Source organism: Gambusia affinis, linkage group LG01, assembly GCF_019740435.1.
Source record: "Gambusia affinis linkage group LG01, SWU_Gaff_1.0, whole genome shotgun sequence".
Lineage (NCBI taxonomy): Eukaryota > Metazoa > Chordata > Actinopteri > Cyprinodontiformes > Poeciliidae > Gambusia > Gambusia affinis.
Genome location: NC_057868.1, coordinates 21,740,166 through 21,758,840, shown reverse-complemented (window position 1 = coordinate 21,758,840; position 18,675 = coordinate 21,740,166). Strand labels below are relative to the sequence as shown.

Below are 18,675 nucleotides of genomic sequence, written 5' to 3'. Positions count from 1 at the left end.
AAACAGAACCAGGGCTTTGTGTAAACAAAAATGTAAAACTGCACTGAGAAAACGGCCCCATAAAACCTCAGAAAACACGAGTCACTTGCTCTCATGTTCCCTTTCCCTTCTGCTCTTAAGCCCTTATGGTACAATCCTAACCTCTGTGCTCATTTCTATCTCCTTTAAGCCATCCATCACTTTCCCTCACTTTTCCCACTCTGTTTGCTTCCTGCTCACTCTCATGGTGCTTGTGAGGCGGCAGCATTGTTTTAAATGCTGCGATAATGTAGGCGAATGAGCACATGAACACATTCATGCTTTTGTGCGCTTGCTTTGCTTGCCGGCTGGAATCGGCTACTCCTTGCTCTCTCATTTGAAAGATTTCACAATTAGACATGTGTACTCACTGAGTCTCTTTATATGCTGTATAAGGACACGGCTTGTAATCTCTCACTCTTTCCGCTCCATCATTAGTCATTGTGTCTCTCACTGACCTGAACAGATGAACATGTTACTGACATTCGACAACCTGCCTCTGCACGGCACAGGAACAAAACCGATCGAAATAAAACCACGTATCGCCTTTTGTTTATCACATCCATTTTGTTTCTGCCTTATGTTTTCAAATGCCAACTTTTATATGAAATAAATTCAGACTCCCTCAAAGTTTTACACAAATAACTGTAAACAAATAATATTTGCTAGGTTTAGAAAAGGTTGCAGTGACACTGCTTGCTGATGGCGTCCAGATATTTTAGTCAGTTTAAGTGTAGAGCTGCAGCATATATAGTGAAGTTTGAGTTCACAGTCTAGGCTCTGGTTATTGTCGTTCTGTGGCCGTTGTTGCACAACATATGGAGCGATGAGCGCATCGCCACGGTCAACATGCAAGAGAGACAGTAGAGACTCTGCGCTTAGAGTCCCTGCTGGATGCTGACGTGTTTCAGAGACAGAAAAGAAACCGGCAGGCTGCAGAAGTTCTGGAGCTTAATTACTTCACCTGAATCTGTAAATATATTTGAGATGTTCTGTTCTTTTTTTTTTTTACTTCCCTGATATCCCTGAAAATGTAGGAAAATATGTGGAAAATTGCAGTCGGTGTTGAGTAAATTTTCGTCCTTGGCTCAGTTTTCATGGACTAAAAGTATTCTTGTGTCAAATTGAATCCTTCCAAGTTTCAATTTCTGGTACTTGAAGTAGCCCACGGCAAAATAGCAAAAGAAATCCACCATTATAAAAAAAAAAAAAAAAAAAAAAAGTCAGAAAAGATCCATCAATAATTTTTGTAGAATCTCTTTGTTTATGAAGTGAAGCCAAGCCCATGGAGGAAAATGTCTGGGAATGAGACGCAAGGACCAGAAGCATAAAAAAGAGAAAGAGGAGTTTAGATACTGAGGGAGAGATGGAAAGGCATCAAAAGAGTTAATCACAGGCGAGTGGATGCAGCTGGGGAAGGGAGCAGGTAGAGGCAAATGAGGAAATGATAAAGAACTGGGGATTGAAGCAGAAAGGCAAGTGAATGATTAACAAAGCAAAGAGGGAACTGAAGGGGAAAAACCCAGGAACTGACAAAAACAGTAAACAAAAAGACACACTAAACTTAGAAATCAACTCCACAGCAGAGTGATGAGAAAAAATTAACTAATGCAAAGAATAAATTGAAATGGCAAGATATCAGCAAATTAACAATGAAATGGTTAAAACAGGCACACAAATGAATCTAAGAGTCCAAACACCAACAGGTCATAACAGAACATGAAACCTCAAAAAGTATTTCTCTTCCAGTTTGGAAACACGAAAGAGGACAGAGGGAATAATGTGCACAGACAGCTTCATGATTAGACTGCAGGTTAAAGTCTCATACCACATAACTAAAGCAAAAAGGTTAGAGTTTTTATTGAGAGAGTGGAGAAATGTATATTTGTGCTGGTGATAGTTGAGTCGCCGTGACAGAAAATGCCTTGGAAATAACATTTGTTCAGTCAAGTTTTTTTTTGTTTTTTTTTACCTTGTTTCAGCAGTTTTGCGTGAGTGAACATCAGTGACAATATTTATATAATTACCAAAGATTTTCCTGAGTTTTAGATCGGAGAGAAAAATGAGGAGCAAATATCTCTCTTACGGGTTTTTGCTGATCAGTCTGCATAAGCTAGAAAACGAGATGTTTCATGTATTTGATGAGGGAATTTAAATTCTAGGCCCAGAAGTGTCCATAAGCACGTATAATCTGATGAATGCTAATGTGAGTATGGGACTAGAACGCTGGAAGATCTGCTGGAGGGAAGGAAGGATGGCGGGAGGAAGTAAAGGAGGCTTACAGGAGAGAGGAGTGGAAGATGCACCCTGTTGAGATGCACTGAGTGGTTCTGTCCACATAGGAACCGTCCATTAAGTAAACAGCAGCAGGGGGCTACAAATGAAGTCAGAGGATCTCACTGGGTATTCCCCCTAGTGAAGTCCTGTGTTTCTCTGTCCGACTCGTCTCCAGCAGCAGGGTGACCTCTGACAGATTAGCTCGCTGTCAGACTTGCACTCCGCTTCACGGCTGACTCGGCATCAAAGTCGTTCCCTCGATTTCTCAGTTCTCTCAATCCGTCACATTCAACCCCATTCTTTCTCATCTTTATTGGCGACATGCGGTGCTCTCTCTCTCTCTCTCTCTTTTCCCCTGCTCTCTGTTCCCCCGATCACAGTTACTTTACTTTTGTTTTTAAGCCGTTGTCGTTTCGCACTTCCCGTCTTACAGGTTTCCCCCGGTGGTTGAGTTCGTCACATACAAACTGCTGAATCCAGTGTGAGAATTAAAATTTCGATCATTACAGTGACTTAAAGGTTGACTTGGACTTGTCTCTGCAGTACTTGAGACGTAACCTGATTGTGAATGCAGTCTTTTGATTGGTTACAAGTCGTAAATCGCTAGAATTCATAGACATAAAAGCCTTAAAACATCAGTTTGTGTGTAGTTAATATAATTGGTTTCATTTAGTGAGCTGAGTTACTGAAACAAATTAACCAAAACTTAATTCACACCATACCTCTAAATCTAACTAGTAGAGCATGATAGAAGTGCAAAAAAAGTGAGGAGGACTGGGAAAAAAACGACTTGGTAAATTATTGGTAAAATATTGTGAAAGTGGTCCTCCATATGTAGTATATACAAGCGCGCGCACACACGCAAACACACACAGTATGTTTGAGTGATGGACTGTTTACATTTGCATGCCCCCATATCTCTGCCAGTGTCTGTGTGTGTGTGTGTCACGTCTCGGTGGCTTCTCCGTGTCAGCGGACTGAAGCCACACATATGGGCTTTGACAGCTGATTGACAGACGGACCACCAACATTCATCATGGCAAGCCAAGCTGACGGCGTCGGGCTGTGAGGGGGCGTTTACACACTGTGCAGAAGTTAGGAAGGGTTTTAACTTTTCACAGAAATTTGCACAGACTCTCCAAAATGAATCAAAAGTACAAAGAGACATCCGTCTGTTGTGTAATCGAAAGAATAGCAAGAAATGCGCTTTCTGGTTTAGCAAGCAGATTGGAGGAATGAAAGAAAGTGCTTTAAGTTAGTTTATAGCCAAGTTTTCTGCACTTCATCCAGTGATTAATGGGTTATACCATTAGTTCCAAATAAACATGATGCTAAAAACATAGATGGCTGTGATTCTGGATAATGGGTTAGCCTGTTTTATATGGCAGCAAATTCGATTAACGAAAACCTGAAAAATATAAGTAATTTAATCGTTCTGTTTAACGTAACTGTTTCCGGTTTATTCAGCGTGCATCAATGCCATGGTTGCCTAATCCCATTTTTATTTCTGTTTAGGTTGGAAAAAATTCTCTGTAGGCACATTGCAACATGGTCTGTTCATGTTTGGACATTTGGGTGTTCTCATTAGAAACCAGTAATGCAATAAAAACATATAATCTGTAAGAAAGGATAATAGACGTAAATGGTCCATTTTGTTATGTTTTGATGCCCTTCACACTCCAGTTTAGAACGGCAAAAAAGCGACGCAAGACTTTTTAAAATATCTATCCACACATCTGACGACGTCAAAATTTTTGACATGTATTTATTTTTATATTCTTTCTCATCGACACGTTTTTTTGTTTTTTGTAAACAGATGCAAGGGATAACATCTTTGAGGTAGAGATACAGTATGCAGTGGTTTCAGAGTTTACTGTCTACAATTGTGAAAAAAAAAAAAATCCCAACAACAAATCATTAACTCTTTTATTAACTCTTGGTCACTGATTTAGTTTTGGACATTTTAACTTTTTTTTCCCATAACTTATCAAAAGTTATGAAATAAATGACGGGTTGTAATATATTATAATATTTTCTAATCGAAAATGAGATTAAATAATCTGTTTTATTTTTTTTCATCAGTGGTTTTTTGAAGAAGTACGGACTCAGGATGCTTTTTTTTTATATTCTCTCTTTTATTTTTTCATCAAAATATTTTTTTTTTCTAAACTTCTCCTATTTCCTGCGTGGATTCATGTTTAAATGTCACCTCCTGTGCGTGGTGTGTCGGTTTCGACATGAATCAAGCGAGTAGAAAATTTCAAAAATAGCGCAACATGAATGAATGTCGGTGCAGAACAGTGAAAGACAGGTGCCATTTATCTGCTCAGCTTCTCTGTTCAGACACAGGCATAGTGAAAAAAACAAAACAAAAAAAACCTCAAAGTGTGAATCAGTGTTCTCTCAGTCTGTCACAATCCTTGATTTTATTTCTACTTCCCATTCCCACACTCCCACGCACACGCAAACACACCAACTGGGAGTTCCAGAAAAGCTCTAGCGGAACAAGTAACGGTATTATGAAGGAGGGAAAGCAAAAGAAAGATGGAAGATGAAAGAGAAAAGACATTTGAATATGATGTGCGTCTGACTCATTCACTCTTTTAACTTGGTAATCAAGGTGAGTCATGTCTGTGTGCAGTGGGTTTCCTTTCACATCAGATGTGATTCTTTTTCCTTATTTTATAATGCAAAGCAGAACGTCGGCTGCTGTACCAGGTCCATTTTTACACCAAATCAAACACACGCTCACAGGCACATCTTTCAGCTCATGAGTCATTTTTTCTTTATTCACATAAGACGGATGTGTGAGAACATTTAAAAAACAAAAAAAGAACAGGTCAACACATTTTTTACTTTGATAGGAAGATGTCAGAAACCCGGGAGAAAATCAAGGATTTACAGACCTTTTTTTTCTGCTCAAACATCCACACAATATTTTGGGATTTTGCCAATTTCTACCAACTTTTATTCAACTCCAGTTGAATCAAAGGCCCAGAAAGTCAGAGTTTCTACCTTTCTATCTATACGACACAGATCCAAGAGCAACAACGCGAAGCAACTGACTCACATCTCTTTTTAAAGAGACTTTTCTTACTTCAAGGGATCAAACATGTGCAGAAGCCATAATCATGTGAATATCATAATCCCAGACTTACAGGGGGAAATTCTGTGCTGCAAATGGGCGAATTTGTGAGAAGGGTCTGCATCCAAAAAATCACAACTCATGGTCCATTTAAAAGCACGTACATTTTTAAGACGTTTCTGCTTTTGCTCACATCTGGACCTTCAGGCTTTTTTCCATATGATGCCTCACCCGTCCATCCATCCATTTTCTGTTCACCCTTTGATAGTTGCTGGTGCCTCTGCAGCTACGTTCCGGGTGAGAGGTGGGGTTCACCCTGGACAGGTCGCCAGTCTGTCGCAGGGCAACACAGAAACAGACAGGACACACAACCATTCACACACACTCACACCTAGGGAGAATTTAGAGAGACCAATTAACCTGACAGTCATGTTTTTGGACATGAGGAAGCCGGAGAACCCGGAGAAAACCCACCATGCACAGGGAGAACATGCAAACTCCATGCAGAAAGACCCCGGGCCGGGAATCGAACCCAGGACCTTCTTGCTGCAAGGCAACAGCTCTACCAACTGCACCACTGTGCAGCCCCAATGCCTCATCCGTTCTGTGCTAAATTAAAAAACAGTTACTTTTCCTTCAAATCTGCCACTGCCGTTACCTATAAATACCTTTTTATTTTTGCTACCTTTGTTTAGTTTGGTTAATTAGCAGCTCAAGTGTGTGAAACATGCTGGATGACTTAAATCAGTACCTTAGACGTCTTCTAAACTTCCACTTTTAATCATTTTGAATGACTCATTTAACTCAATTACCGGTTATATAATGAACATCTTTCACCCATCAAATTGATCAGTGGGTGATTCGGATAAAAATACACTCCGCACAACATTAACCCAACTCATTAAACAACTGCAGTTCTGCTAAGTTTAGCAGACACGTTGGAAGCAGCGACTGCGAACTTCCTTTTGCGTCATCTGTGACACGGAGGGCTGAGAAAATGTCAGCATGTGACACTGACAGACTGAGAACAGAGGAAAACAGCCAGACAAAGAAATGTTTTAGTGCCATCAACATCGTGGCAAGGATTGTATTGTTTTGTTTTTTTTCATTTTATGAGTTTTCCTTGACAGTCACGCTCAGCAGGGGGCTTTTGGCAAGAGTTTTTAACGAGGACCAATCCTTGCACATCTTAATGTATCCATATCCAACTGTACATTTAAAATCTAATTTAGGTCTTTGTTTAGTCTCAGTTTTGATATTAGGCCTGTTGATCAGTAGGACACAACGGTATGACAGGGGTATCAAGGATAAGGTCACGTTTGAGCGAAGTTTCATGGAAAGTGAAACTGATTTTCTTCCAACAGAAATTAATTCTGTAAATGATGGCCTCTTATTTAAAGCAGCATGTCAGGCTTGTTTTTGCTCCCTCACATATTTAGGAAATGCCCATCTTCTAACCCACTTCTCTGGGCTCCAACTTGCTCGGAGTCGTGTTGCGTTTCAGTGAGAGCGTCTTGTTGGAATGTGTGAGCGGGTCCTTTAATCAGCCGCGGAGCCCAGGGAGGAAGCAGCACTCCTCACTGACCCACTTAAAGGCAACATGGTGGAGAGAACCGAAAGTAGGACAGAAGAAAGGCAAACCTGTCAGTACACAGTCGAACACACAGATAACACACGCATGCTTCATCAACTCTCTGGAGACTGGCAGCTTCTTTGCCCAAGATAATAATATAGATTTGTCTCCATCTCCTCCCGTTTGGTTCTTTATATAAACCATGCTGCGCACTATCACATACAAAGAGATTGGAAACTAGTTCCATTTCTTCTGTCCATCTGTTCCTGCTGTGGTTCTGGAAGAGGTGCTGCTTGACAGCCACCATGGAGGCAATTCAGCTTTCTCTTTAAAAAAAACCCATAAAACATCACTACCTCTGCCTGCAGGGATCTGTAATAATGGCAGACAGATGTGAAAAAAATAGCTTCACAAGTCACAAGTTTGTCACCAAAATGCTCATTTATCTCCAATATGATGCTCAATAAGACGACCAAATGCACCGGATAAGTACTTGCCCACATCAGTGAATTTTTCATAAGACTTCAGTGGATTGTGGAGAACATCTCCAGAAAACTCACAACTATTTATAGAGAATGACCTCACCTGTACTCCTGAAAAATTCAGCAAGGCACATTTCTAAACGGTGCGTTCCCCTTCGAACCTCCACAGTTGCCCTACAAAGAAGGAGGCAAGCTCACTGTCCTCATTCTCACACTGCTTGTCTCGTGTTATTGCTTTCTTTCTATATCTATCATTCTATTTAAACTATTCAACATGTTCTGAAATCCCTTCGTTAAAGCTACGTCAACAAGTAATGAAATAGAGACGTATTAATATTGTTATTTTGTAGTATTTTCAACTTTAAAGGATTCGCCTGGAGTGTTTAAAACAAGAAATAGCTGGAATATAAGAAAATTAAAGTTTAAACAAATTCAGAAAATGTAATCCTGAAGACAGATTACCTTGGAAGCCCAACTGTCAGCTCAGCTGAGAGCTTTGAATAGTAATAAAAAAATACATTAGCTCATGGCACACTGGCTGGAATAAATCTCTAATGTCCCAGGGAGCTCAAATGCAGCACAACATGACGCGGCACTGTTCCTCCAGACTTCAGTCTTGGGCCTAATTCCTGTTCCAAGTCTGTAAATGTTTTATGTTACCTGATTGTACAATTCCCTTTTAGTCTTTAGGTACTTTTAATGGGGGTTTTTCCGCAGTAATTGCCGAAAAATCTCAGCGAAATAGTATCTTATTTTGTTTCAAGGTCCCATCACAAGCACTTCAGCCTTTTTTAAGAACTCCTCACAGTTTTCCCAGACTTCAGTATTCAAGTTATGTGTGTAATTTATAACAGGCATCTGGTTGCAAACAGAGGGCTGTATATCTACCAGCGCAGTTTGAGAGGAAAGGGCTTCTGAGATTACTAAGAAAATGAATTAAAAAAAGCTACAAAGGGTTGAGCTGAAACTCAGAAACAAAAGGCACAAACATTTACGGAGACAGAAAAAAAGGGAAAATGTAGAAAATGAGATGAAGACAAAAGAGAGACAGCATCACTTTGATGCACCTCTAGTGAAGATGAGATTCATTCTTGGTTGGAATGGTGGAACGTGTGTAAAAATCGAAAGGGAAAGGTAACAAAGACTCACAAGAGAAGAGAGAAAGAATTATAAAGAGAACAGATTTCTGCACACACATGAGGCTGTAAAAAAAAAAACTGTTAAATTTGTTCAAAACCAGCATGTATCCACAAATCTTTAATCGTGTACAAATTGTCATGGCAATGAACCCGAGCACTCAGTATTCATCATCTGCAGGTATTTAAAGAGCTGACTGTGACTCAAGACTGCATGCAAAGCCAGGAGCAGACGTCACAAAAACCGGAGCGGAGGAAAACGCATACGCTGCAAAAGTTTCAGAGTCTTAAGACCCAAAGCTTCAGAGCAAAGTTACTGAAACTTTTCTTAGCTTGCCTGTGGTGCCTATAAACAGTTGCTGGCATAATTTACATAAGTGAGGGCACTTTAGGTTTCAATGACGCATCTGAACTGTTGTTTGACCCAACACTTTAACGTGGGTTCCACATTTTTTTATTTTTATGGGATTGAGAAAAGCGGCATTTTTTTTCAGTCGCTTGGTTGTTTTTTGGGATCATTGCCCAAATTCAGCTTTTAAAAATCCACCAAAATTAGCAACTGCTCACATGAACACACTAAATGTCTGCTGGGGGAAAATAAATAAATAAATAAATATATAATATATTTCTTCAGAGATCAGACAGCAGCATTACGATCTGAATGTGCCAAAACATTTGGCTTCAGGTTAAATCAACAGCACAGTAAAACAATAACTACAGAAAATACTTTTAAACTACTTTTGGAAGCTTTGATTAAGTTTTGTTCAGGATGGCCATTACCACAGACCTATTGAAAATTTACAAACCATACCTAGAAGTCAGACATCTGACTGGAAACCCGCAAAATTCAAGACAGATTTACAGCAGAAGCTTGTTGACGGCTACAAAGCAAGATAAGAGTCTGTTTTGTTCACAGCCTGACTAGATCTAATGTAGGGTAAACTTTGTTTGTTTACCATTTGATAAAATGTGTTTCAACTACTTTTCCTATTGAAATGACATTTTAAATGCACTGAACAATGAGTCTGTCATAATAAAAACTGTCCTCTATATTTTTGCTTCACCCTATGATGTCCCAAAGTGTCCCAAAGTAGATAAACTAAACATCACAAAGGTAGCAGTTTATGGGCACAAGCAGAAAACATTCTGTTTGTTCTTGTGTCATAATGGCATGAATAAATTTAAATTATCTTTTGAACCCTATCAAATCTAACACATCTAACGCAGTGAGATGATAACAACAGTGAGAGGTTGAGGCAAGCAAATGGCCGCACTTTGCATACAAGTTTACAATTTTTGTGCTCCTTTTGAAAAGTAACTTCAGAAGACGAGGCAGCAACACATCCAGAGAAAGTTGGTTGTCTAAATGCATAATGCATGACTTTATAAAAAAAAAAAAAGAAGAAGAGTGAGTGGGGTTTTGCTGAATAAGTTAAGAGTTCTGACAGAATAAGCGATGAGGGCAACGAGAGATTAAAATAAAAAAAATAAATAAAAAAAACGGGAGGCTCAAAGTGGAGCCTGCACGTCTTCCTGCACATGTCCTTCCACATGGACCTTGTTAGAAAGTCTAACAAGGAGCTGAGCAACAGAAACGTCGTTGAAACTGCAGACATTGAGGCTCTATGTACGCTTATAGAAGGACCCTGTTTAGAAAGGCAAAGGTTTTAAAGCCACATGGGGAAATGTGAGTTATCGGGAGAAAAAGCAGCTTTGATTGGATGGAAGGAACAGATGGAGAAGTTTAGGCTGGAAAGGAGAAGGAGGAGAGCAGGGCATGGTGAGCTGTTGTATTATTAATTTTCTTGGGATGTCATGAGGTGCAGCAGCGATGCATCTGTCGATTTGGAGTTCTTGTTGTTCCTTCAGCCGCTCCTCTCGTCCTCTATTTTTAAACTTCTCCCCAAATATGGAAGCATGACTTCTTCCATCCTTGTTTGGTTTGTTTCAGCCCCATGCTTGCTTGAAACTCAGACTTTTGAGATCAAAAATCCTTTTAGTGCAGACCGGCGGTCTTCCTATTGATCTAAATTTGTTAAGGCAATTTACCGACTGTCCACATTGGACACGTTTGTGGACGAGCTGCACCAGCAGAGTGTATTCAGATTTTGGACCATTCAGACTCACAGGCGAACGTTTGGAGCCAATTGACAACTTTAACCTGTATTCAAATGGACATTGTTATGTAGCTAAAATGGCAAGTAAGAATACAGAATCATATTCAATAAATTAGAATATAACTCCCGATGAGTCTCATTTGTCAGATTAAATGTACCTTTTGAAAAGTATATTCATTTTTGTTTTTAAAAAATATTATCGGATGTTAGTATGTATGATGAGGTTTTAATTTTTGAGGCCTTTGCAGAACAGCTATTGTTTTCTTCTGAGATCAGGTTACACACAATTGAACTTTCATGCTCCAGTGACCTGTTTACACCATTGGCTGAGTAGACTTTTATTTTTGGGACGTTTCAGTAAAGAGGGCTGAAAACAAATGAACACTAAACTTTTCAGATTTTGCTTGAATAAACTCTAGATAACCACATGTCATTTTTGTTGCGCTTCAAAGTTTTGGAGTGCCTTTTGTCGGTCTATGATGTAAAAAAACCCATTAAAATCCACCAAAGGATGTATTAAAGACATGGAAAGAAAAAGGAAAACATCAAGAACAGTGAAAACTTCACATTAAAATCAACAAAAGAAGGTAAAGGCTGAATCCCTTTTTCCTAAATGGTAATATCTGAGTGAGTTATATGTGAAACGTCCATATAAATCCACCTGAGCACCAACAGGAAAGTTGTGAGAAAAAAAAAAAAATCTGCAAAAAACTGCAAGAATATTGAATTTATATAAATATAAAGTTAATGTCAGTACTTTTAGAGGCCATAACAATGAAAGAGTCATGAAATCATACGCAGGGTGGCGACTCATCTCTGTTGGAGTATGCAGAACCTAACAGCTTGTTGCTCAACCTTTGCTGACACACCGCTCTAGTGAAAAAAATGAGGTTGTAACATTTATAAAAACCTAAATATGCTCATTAGAATAAATACTAAACTTTGCATCTGTTTCAAACAAAATGGAAGTTGTTTTTTTTCCTTTTTCTTTTTTTGCAAGAACAGATATATATATATATATATATAAAATACTTTTTTTTTAAAAAGTGCGCAAGTGAAATCCAATATAAAACCTTCAACAGACATGCAGGCACAGACTTGCATGAAACACACACAGACGTGTGGTTCAGGCACAAAGCGGCAGCTGCTCCTTTCTCTCTCTACTATTTTCAGATGCTGACCAGCGATTCTGCTGATCCGGCCGTGTAAACCGTAGTGACGCGCAGAAACGCACACTGCGCAGAAACACCCACTCACCCAAACACACACTTGCCAAGTGAATTACATACATTATGCTCACACTTGAAACATTACAACACTCTTTACAAAGTCAAGTCACCTATAATTACACACACATGCTGGCTGATTGGTTGACACGAGAACCCGTGTGAGGAGGATTATTGTGACTTGGACATCAGAGGCTGATGGCGAGGCTGACAGTGAGTGTTTGTTGGGTAACCAGTGTTTGCGGGAGATATTTGTTCTGTGGCTGTGCTTTCCTGAAGAAGACTTGGTCTCGATATTCCAGAGGCACGCATTAGCTTTTAATTGTTTGGTGTTGACTACATGTCAAGCAGTTCATGGTGCGTTATGCAGCTTCTGCCTTCTGTTGAAGTTTCTTTAATGCCGTTTCATCGCTCCATTACCTCGTTGCTTATGGAGAATCTATTTTCTGCTCATCAGTTTGCAGATTGCTTCTCTAATTTTACACGTTGTGCCAGAGAGCAGAGGAGATGCTGAGTGCAGATAATAGAGGATGACAACTGAACACATGGAAAATGAACTATACCATCGATCTATTATTGTAGACATTATACCTACAGGAGAGCAAATGCTAGGGCTTAGATTGTTTGGAATATGTCAAAGTATTTTTGCACTTAACTCAGTGGCAGTTCTTGCATACACAGTAGCCTGGGCCAGACCCTTTACTCAATTAAAACACAAGAAACTATCTGAGATTCTGAAGCAAGGACAACATGGTGCAGTGCCTCATGGAACAGAAGATCTTGTTTTAACTTCCCACTGACTGACCATGCATAAAAGTGTTGGAAAAGGTGTTTAGCATGCAACTGAAACAAGTTACCTATGCTTTTAAAAATTGGTACGTTGTCCCCTTTCAAATGCTGCCCTGGATGACTCTCAAGATGAAACTGACCGGTGTGATTTCAGGTCTGTCCCTAGTTCAAACTGAGATGAGATTTCATTGAGTTTGTCTGATTAGTTCAACTTCATGTTTGTGTGGGCTTCAAAGTGTCCAGCAGGTGGCACTTTTGGGCTCTAATTTGGCAGCATCTACTCCTGCTTGTTAAGGGTGAACTCAATTGTGACGTCACCACTGAGCGACAGCGATAGTCCCGCTTCAAAACCGTCAACAGTGCGCATTAGAAGGAAATACCGTGAAACGTGTCTTTAAAGTGGCAGTGCGACCAAAGCACAATCGTTGATATGAAAAGACATTGGATTCGAATAATACAGTAAGATTAATGGTATATTAATCTGCGAACGGGGGGAGGCGGAGCTTTTAAATCAGTCCCTAAATGATTTCAGAGTAAGCAGAGAACATGCTCCACTGATTCAGCATTTAAACATGACTCAGAATAACAAACAGTTTACTCAAATTAATCAGATTGTTTTGATGCAAAGTACACATTGCATTTAGTAGCTGCGCCCCCGTGGACGTTACACACACCAACATTCACTTGGAGAACACAATATGGCCCTACGCAGAATTATCACTAAGCAGAATGATTGTCCAAACCACATGCACCCTGCATATTAACTTTCACCGTCAATAATCCCTTCAGGTGCAGTTTAGCACTAATAAATGCCCACACTTTGGTGCAGAGATACTGGCAGGTGGCCTAGACGCACTTATACTAATAATTGTTCTGACAGCTGCAAAGGCCTGAATGACACACTAACCAGAGGAATAACCTCATTCACTAACATCTGCTTTATGGAGCAGCTGTAGTTCAACAATGTAGAAGCACAAACCCATTAGTGGCCTGTTTGTTATCAGAAGGAAGCGTTTTTGTTTTGTTTTGTTTGTTTCTTTGTTGTTTTTCATGTTGGGGTAAGATTAAATATTTAACCACAGACTGAAGCAGAACATTTTTTTTTTATAGCAACTACTTCTTTTTTAATTTCTATTCATAAAACTTTAGTAACCCGAAGATTATTAATAACCTAAGTGTGGCCATGTTTATGACACCAGAGTTTTTCTGAAGCTCTGTTGTTTCTCCAAACACACTCTTCTTCAGACAGCAGAACAAAAACTAAGCAAAACATTTTGATCTGTTCAAGCAGAAGGTGAGATGAAAGACTCACCTGCTGTAAAATTAACTCAAATTGACAAAATTAGGAGAATTAGTGATTAGTAAACTGTGATGGAAAGATTGACATTCTTTTTTCAACCAAAATGAAATGTAGACTTGACCAGCTTGGCTGTATGCGGTTTTTCCAACCTAAATGTTCATGTCTTTTACCCTTTTCTATTTATTATTTGTTTTAATATGTGCCAAAAAAAATTGCAGAGTAACTGTGTTTATTTGTGGCTGAATTTGGTTTTACATTCAAACAAGATGTTTTATTTTGTTTTTGTTTTTTTTACTTATTTGCTCAAGTGTGCTGACCAGATAATTTCCAGAATGAAGCTAAAAGTTGGCCAGATGTGATTGACAAACCAGTACACATGTCTGTCTTCTGATCCATGTCTCTGTATGTTATGGCTCAACTTTTTCCATCTTGCAGTGCAGAAATAAATGAAGCCACATATTAAAGGAAGTGATTTGTCTGCTGTTTAAAGAATATCAAATAACAGCCAATAAGCCAATGTATCATAATCTACTGGTGCTGGTGTTTGGATTTCATCTGTGTTTGCTTTCTGAGTTCTTGATTATTGTCCTTTTCTGTTTTCCCAAAACAGTTCTGGGTTTTTTAATGTGGCTTGGCCATGTTTTTTGGGGGTTTTTCTTTCACAGCTCCATGATTTCTCCAGCGTTAGGCTTGTTCTCTGTTTAGTTTAGATCTGTTTGTGGTTTCTATGTTCCTTAGTTTCCCTGCTCAGTCCACTCCTCTAACGGCTGTTTTAGATCCCCCAATTAAATCACCTGGATTCAAGGTCATTCGCCACACTTTTGTCAGTATAGCAGCTCACTGGTTTTCAATGTTCTCAACTGGTTCTTTCCATTATGCTATGCACTCTATGTCCAGTTCACCTCATGTCTCTTGAATTTTCCTTATGAATAAAATACTATCTTATCTTCTCATCAACTATGATCAACGTCTCTGTCTTGCTGAAGAGAAGCATTTCCACTGCATGATACTGCCATCATCACATTTCACCATATTAGTTTTCTACACCAGTCTGATCTGAACAGAGTATCTTTTGTTAGGCAATATTTTGTTTATTTTATAAAATACCAAAACAATGTACGTACTTTAGTGCTTATAAAATGAAAATAATATGCATATGTTGAGGTCTGTGTGTAAGAGGTCTGTGTAAAGGCACTTTACATGTTAGAGGTGTGTATTAGGTGTGTAACTGTGAACTACGTAAAGATGTCCAGATATAATAAGACGACTTAGGAGTCATGACGGTTTTATTTTCAGTGCCTACTTTAACACCATGGGCAGAGTTAAAAGGAGTGCATTTGCAGTGGCTCTATTTTTGTTTGCAGCTTTTCTTTCCACTCTTTGCTTCACTCTATTTTTTGATCCTCTTTCCCTCTACTGTTCCACTTACTGTCTTTTGTATGACTGTGTGAGAGAATGCATCGGTGCCCATCTTCCCTCAGGACTCGAGTTTGCGCGTGATTCAGCTTTACATGTCTGCTTTCCTCTCAGCCTTGGCTCTGTTCTCTTTCCATCTGTTTCCATCTCTGCTTCGCTTGTCATCCTTCTTTAACGTTACCTTTTCTTTTTATTCTTCTCTTTGCTTCTGTAAACGTCTCTCTCTCTCTCTCTCTCCCTTAAGATGGTCTAGCTCTCCTAATCGTCCAACCTGTCAAGTTCTTCTTCCATCCTTAGATATCTACTAATAGATTTTTTTGTTGCGAGTGTCTTCAACAGTCACAGAGAAAGTCAGTAATAATTATTCTGTATTTTCATGTTTGTCTGTTTGCTAAAAACGACAAATCCAAATTTAATGGATCTTGAAAGCAAGAGGAAAGGAATCCTGTAGACAAAGCAGAAAGCCTGTATGTTCAATAATCAACTTTAAAATTAAAGAATAACAAATAAAGAATTTGTTCAAGAAATTTCTTGAACAAATTCTCCTGTCAATGCCTAATCTTAATCCTTCAACCTCTCTTGGAAGTTGGGCGTGGTTGGCTGGGAATTACATCACAACCAAGTTGTAATCATTCTAATGGCAACATGGAAAACAATCAATCTGCTTTTCATTGCTCTCTTAATCCTTTCAACGTTGGTTGTGGTGTGTGTGTGTGTTGGGGGAGAGGATGGAGTGGAGGTAGGGCGTACCCATGACAGATTGCCAGTCCATCACAGAGCAACAGAAATGCCCTTGATGCACTCCCCTGAAGGCATCTCTAAGTAAGCTAATGTGGTTTAGCTAACAGTGCTAACATCATGCAGCCTCCACTGTAAAACCAGATTTGGTTAGATTTTTAATTTCTATTCACTAGATAATCTGGAAGAGAACTGAAATCCAATATAATTCAGGAACTGTCCACACTAGTGTTTGATTTTGCAACAACAAATCATTTTCAATGTGGACAGTAAAGCCATTTCGGAGTTCAGAATTCATTTTAAAATATAAACACTCACACACTGTGAATCAGACACCAGCATGTCCATCTATAGTCTTTTAATTAAATATTCATTTTCTTATTCTCTTCTTCAGAGTCAAGATGGGTTAGTTGTTTCTTTTTTTTAACTCTTAACTAGGAACTAAAGAAGATCAATTATTTGAATCATTTAATAAGTTCAAAACTCAGATGGTTCAAAAACATTTTCCACCGATTTTAGATTGGCATTGGTACTTTTTTTATTATTATCATCTCATATATCTTCTTATGTTTCTTTATCTTTTATAAATATTCTAATCCAAGATTTTTTGATTATTAGTTTGCATCAAATAATAATATATTCTTTATCCTTATATTTAATCTTGTTCAACATTATTTTTTTTTAACTGTAATAAACTTTTTCATTCTGTTGCCAGCCAGGGAATCAGTAGCTTCTATCAAAATTATGTTGTATTTTAATGTGGAGTTAATGTTGTGTTGTTAAAGCTCCATTTTACTGTAACAATCAATATATCAATATATCTATCTATATATATATATATATATATATATATATATCTGTGATGATGACATGTTCGCTTTTTTTATTAAAACCATTCCGTGTTGTAAACTGGGGTTAGGATTTCAAATTAAAAGACACTTCCTGTTTGCAGCATGCATTCTGCGGTCTTATTCAAACATTCACGTTGGGTTTCAAAATCCATTGCACCATTTTTTAACACAATGAGAAACCATGGCAATTCATGTAGCCGAAAACACAATGCATTCTGGAGTCACAAAAACACAGCTTTCATACCTAACGATTTCCTAAAAGTGAATATCACTCTTTGGCCAGAAGATTAACCTTTTGTGGCTTATTAAGGGGTGCAACACTAAATGATGAGTAATAATTATACTGTATGTGTTTTTCTTATTACATAAAATCAGCTGCAACGAACCAAGGCCACAATCTCGACCCACATTTACACACTCATCATCCCTTTAAGTCATGCTCTGAGTCTTAGAACTGTTATTCATGTTTGCATGTGTGTATGTTAGTGTCCTTTGCACACTTACAAAGGTGGTTATATTTAACCCATTATGTCACCGCCCAGCTGCAATTCCAGCATCTTACTCTGTAGAAATATTAGCAGTTTCTTTCTTTCTTTCATGGCCTGAAGGCAAAAATAAATATACGTTGTTTTAATTAGTCTGCTAGACTAACCCACTGACAAATCTGCGGTGCTTTACATTTTTCACAGATTTTTCTTTTTCCGTCCACCCTGGCATTCAGTTTCAGCCTGTTTCCTAAGCAGACAATTCTTCTTTTCCATTTCTCATCAGCCCTTCAGTTTTGTCCCTGGCAACACCCTAATACGCTATTCGTCTTCCTGTCTTTCATTTTCCAATGCTGTCTCTTCTCCTTTCCACTCCAAGACTGCATTTGGATCAATAAAGGGGAGGTGATGGAGCGCTGGACCTTTATACTCCTTTCATTGTTCCATGAGCAGGAGCACTTTGGAGGGAACAAAGAAAGTGTGGGTGGATAGGACGTCTGTTTTCTGACTATGCTTTTCTTGGAATGCTCATTCTTTCTTTACTAAAAATATGTTCACTGCCTTCTTCACGCCATGTCTATCACCGATGTTTGGACATTTCTCTATTCTTTTCTGAAGATTTGTCATTGTTTATTTTGAACAAGAAAAAAAATCTAACTTAATGTTGATTCTCTCTCACTATGAGGAAAGTTTGTGACAATATGAATGCAACACAACTACAAAATAGAACTAAAAAAATGACACTTGTTCTTTATCCATACATTTGACTAAATATGTCATGTAGAGAAACATGTTTTTGCAAACAGAGGTCGTCTGCATGCTGGGCAAGTTCACAAAAAGTAAATATGAAACAAATACAGAACAAAAAAATCATATACCAAAAAGCATTTTTTGGTATATGCTTCTGGACCATAACGTTCTCAGCAAAGTGACAAAACGTACCATATTTGTTGGACTGGATCAGACAGAAAAGACATTTCTCACATGTGTCGTGTCCAGATTAATTGGTGGAACACTGAGATCAGGACAAGACTGCACTGGGTAGAATTACACCGACCAAATTTGAGACGAGATGGACTCCACATTGATTTTCTTTTTCGGTAGAAGTGATATAAAGACAGTTACTTATGGACTGAAATGATTGTTGAGACTCTTTTTGTTTTTGGAATAACCTTCTTGCTA

The 18,675-nt window shown here is 38.6% G+C and overlaps 1 protein-coding gene across 1 annotated transcript in view; it reads right to left on the bottom strand.

Annotated features, from left to right (window-relative positions):
- bsna (bassoon presynaptic cytomatrix protein a) overlaps positions 1–18,675 on the bottom strand; it is a 148,476-nt gene that overhangs the window by 76,721 nt on the left and 53,080 nt on the right. The window lies entirely within an intron of this gene.